Below are 4,828 nucleotides of genomic sequence, written 5' to 3'. Positions count from 1 at the left end.
TTTCACTTTTTTATGCTCAAATGAACCTGAAATCATGGAGGAATTCATGGGAGAATTATTTTTTCTCTCGCTTGAGTAATTGCAAGAGTAAATATATCCTATAATTACAGAGTTTCATGAAGCTAGCTATTTACTTATTTTTTGTAAAATAGTTTATTTACTAAACTCAAAAATAGAGAATCATATATTTCATTGACTTATGTATATTGACGTCTTTATAGCTAACAACTTAATAATATATTTTAGAACAATTATCTATTGAATTTTGTTTTTTTCATAGGTTTATTCCAAACGAAATTCAAATCAAGATTGTAAGAATATAATTTTTTCAACTAAACTCAGCTATTAATTTTTTTTATTGAAACAAAACAATTAATTTTTAAAATTTAAAGTAATGTTATAAAAACAGATTCAATCTCCAACTCTAATCGAACATATTTGACCTCACAGTATAACAGTTAGACAAAAAGGCTAAGTACGTATATACTATACTCTCTGTTAATATGTGTTACATTCCTTAATTATGGTATTTGCCAATTTATTTATTTTAATTAAAGTTGTTTAGCGAATCTCTGTCTTGAATATTAAAACAACTTCACAGACATCAAAATAAGATATTTGATTTGTTGTCGATGCGGGATTTATGTGTTTGATTCTCTAGGTATGTGTACAAAATATAACACTTTTTAAATTAATTTTATGTTTTTTATACAAACCAAGTATGTTAAATGTATTGTGCATGTTAGTGTTTTCTCGTGTTCCGATACAATTGAACTTAAAAGCTATATCCTATATGTCAAAGGTTCACTTCTAATGTGAGTTTGTCATTTTCTACCATAATATTAAAATTATTTTTAACGGGAAAGTTTGATAATTTGTCGGAGAAATATAGTGATTGAAATGATAATTGGATATAGTGATTACACATAAAATAATATCATTTCTATTTATTCAAACTCAATAACAAAAATGTCATATTTAAGGATTTAAAATAAAAGAAAATCACAACTGAATTATCATATTTGATGTAATCATTTTTAAAATTCTATTTAAATAATATTATCATTCCAATTAAAAATTAAACAATATTATTATTATTATTATTATTATTATTATTATTATAATATAAATATTTGTAGAGATATTTTTTAAAAAATTATTAATTAAAGTGACATTAAAAAACATCGAATAGTTTAGATCTTGAAATATCAAAGTAAAGACGATAATTAAAGATGAAAATTGGCGTTCTAAATTGCCAGTTTTGTGAGACTATAAAAGAAAGTGATTGAACAATTTTTGTTGACATATCTTTATTTTATATTCAACATTAGAAGGAGTATGTTATAGGATGAATTGAAGCACCTTTTTATGTAATTCATCATATATCAATATTAAAAATTAATTGAAAATTTTAACTGAGGTATAAAATAATAATTTTAAAAAAATAGCTTATGATATTCCTCTTTTTTATGGATAGAATGGTGATTCGATTAATGTCGATTTAATATATATATATATATATATATATATATATTTTATCCAATTAATATTATTTAAATTATTATTTCAATAAAAATAAAGATGACCGTCTACATCTGATAGATCATAAAATAATTGTTAAAATTTTAAATATTTTTAAAAACTGATCTTGAGATCATATTAAAATTTGTCAGTATTATATTATAAATGAGAATGTGTTATCTCATGAAGGAGTTATTACTAAAAACATTGTGAATAACTTGACAACTCATGTATATGATTATTATATTAATTTGATACATTATATATAGATATTCTTCCTTTATTGTTCAGTTACACATTCATGGTGCCTTTGGGATAAATTGTTTTGGGAGATATAGCATTACTCGTGAAGTATTCATCAACTTTTAATTAGGTCTAAATAAAAATCATTAATTAGGTCTCTTGTTACAATTACTTTTATTAATATCTAAGTACAAAGTTAAAATCCGAGAATTTTTTTACTTTTACTTTGAAGTGGCATTATTGTTTGAGTAATTTAAACAATTAAATAGACTGACAGGATCTGATATATGGGACCCTTTCGAAGTTATTTATTTTTATTGTCTGCTCAATTCTTCCATACTCCCTCTCTTATAAATATAATGATTATTTTTTTCTCTATAACAGATATGATAAATTAATACATATATCTGTGAATTTTTAGTTTTACATTTAAAATATAATGTTTTACATAATAATATTTTGTTGATTTTAAATTAAATCTTAAAGGTTAAATACAATTATATTTATAAAAATTATTACTTTTAATTTAAAATGTATTTTTAATTATTTATTTCCATTTTATTCTCTACTTACTATTATGTACATAATTTACAAGTTATTATCTACTTAATATTTATTATAAGAAGAATATCAATAATTGATAAAAACAACTTAATCAAATCAATTATTTAATGACTATAAAATGGTCAAATACTACATTTTAGTGTTTAATTAATAGGACAACTTTTCTTTCTTTTCCATTATTTTAATAGATTAGATTTGAATGGACTTTTCAATCAGATTGATCTTTATAACAAGTGTTATTATATATATAATATAATCACCGTAGAGAAATTATGGGCAGCTTGGAAGCATGAATGTTTAACAAGTGTTTTTTTTTGAGTGAATATTAATAATTAGTATTTCTTTAACTTGATTAAATTAAAAAATTGAAATTATTTGTAAATTTATTGAACATTATAACGTTTTTTTTTTATAAATTTGTCATCTAAGAGAATTTATTTTTTTTAATCGTAGTACTAATTTATTGCTAGTTATAAAAAACATGTACTATAAATTTTTAATAGAATCTTATATTTATTGATAAAATTATTGTAAAGACTAACAAAATATATGTTAAAAAAAGTAACAAAACGTGTTGCAATCTTTTTTTTCATTTTGTATGGTGCAAAAACATTGATTGATGCCGCCAAAAAGAATAAAAGTAATTTACAACAACTAAAGACGATTTAAGTGGATATTTATGATACGTTTATTGTGGGTCTTCCTCTTAAACCATGTGCTCCATCTCGAATCCATGTGCTATATGAGACACTTTAGATATGCAATTTCGCACATACTAGTATATAATCTTTTAAATGTTATCTTAAAAGTAAATCCCGAAATTTCAAACTTGCAAATTGCATAAAGGAATGTGTTGCTGCACTTACATCAAACGAGTTAATATTAGTAGGATAGTTTTTTTTATTTTGTACATTACCAACACATCAAAATTATTTATGCGATTTAACAATATAATTTTTTATATATTAATATTATATATAAATTATATTTTATTTTTTGTTAAAAATAAATGCAATTACTCAAATTAAATACATTTTTTTAAGAAAAGTATTAGTAGTTATTATATATGGTAGAGGGAGGATGAAACTATCAAGTTGTTTTATAGGCAAATTTAGTAGTTCATATATATATCTTAATGAGATGGAGAAAATGTTAATTAAACTCTCAGACCTCTTGCATATAACTTAGTACCGCCACACCTGTATAACAAGAACATTGGTACAAAGCTTCCAAAAGGAAGAGCTTCAATTTTTTTATATATTATATTTTAATATTTAAAAAATTATTTTGATATTCTTAATTTAGTAACTTTAAAATATTAAATTTATATCTTATACTTGAAATAAATAGTCAACTGCTATATTCTAATGCCACCACTCACTATCAAATATTATAATCTTAAAATTTAAATTTTGTGATTTTGAAGATTCAATTTTTAAATTCGAATGGAGAAAAAGATCGAGATGACCGTTGTATAGCTCATTCATTATCCCCAACATTCTCAACTACTCTTTCAAATATCTGCTTATACTTTTAGATATATTGAACGCAGTATACGACGGTATATGCTTTCAATAGCACTAACGTTAACCAATTTTTTGTTGTTGACAGAATCAAATATTGCTTTCCTTAAGAAAAAAACTCAATTTTACTTGAACTATATTGGTATTTAAGCACAATAATTTTGCTTCGGAATCAACAATATTTTTTAAAATAAAAGATGTCACTCGTTTGAATGAGCTTGAAAATGAAAAAAAAAAACATAATTCAAATGATTAAACTTATTTAAAAAAAAAAATCAAATGACCGAAATGAAACTGGACAAGACAAGATACAAGCCAGTATTCATCTAATTCAAAAATGAATTTGGACGTCTATTTAGTATCTAATTCTATATAGTCCCAATTTTTCACTCTCAAAATCACATTAGATGTACAACAACCAAAAATACTATATTGTTTGATAGTATACTTCTATACAAAAATATTATTATTTTTGGATCTAGAAGTATGATTTTGGGGTCATTGTAATTTTTTAGAAAAATGAAGTGTGACCGTCGTTCTAGTAATATTATTGGTCTACACTCAGTATGGACTAAATGATAAGCAAAACAATATGTACTTTTTGGGAAATAAAAGGGCCAAAGCCGAATGAAAACAAACTACAACACGAATTTACTCATAATAAATCACCTCTGCCTCATGATAACATCCCAATTTAGATAAAGAATCTGCACAAATATTTACTTGATGTGTGAAAATTTCACCTTCCAATCCATTTGAATCAAATGATAAATGTGGAGTATTTACTTTCTAACTCTCCAATATTCTCAAATATACAAAAATACAATATTCTCAAATATACAAAAATACATGTTTGAATTGACTAATTATAACCTATAAATACACCTCCAATTTAATTCATCCCAACAAAATTTAATTTTTTTTTTTAAATTTAAATGTGAGAAAAGAAACTTTCTAAACATGAGACACCAACCTCC

The sequence above is a fragment of the Cicer arietinum genome, chromosome 4 (assembly GCF_000331145.2).
Source record: "Cicer arietinum cultivar CDC Frontier isolate Library 1 chromosome 4, Cicar.CDCFrontier_v2.0, whole genome shotgun sequence".
Lineage (NCBI taxonomy): Eukaryota > Viridiplantae > Streptophyta > Magnoliopsida > Fabales > Fabaceae > Cicer > Cicer arietinum.
This window is presented reverse-complemented; position numbering follows the sequence as displayed.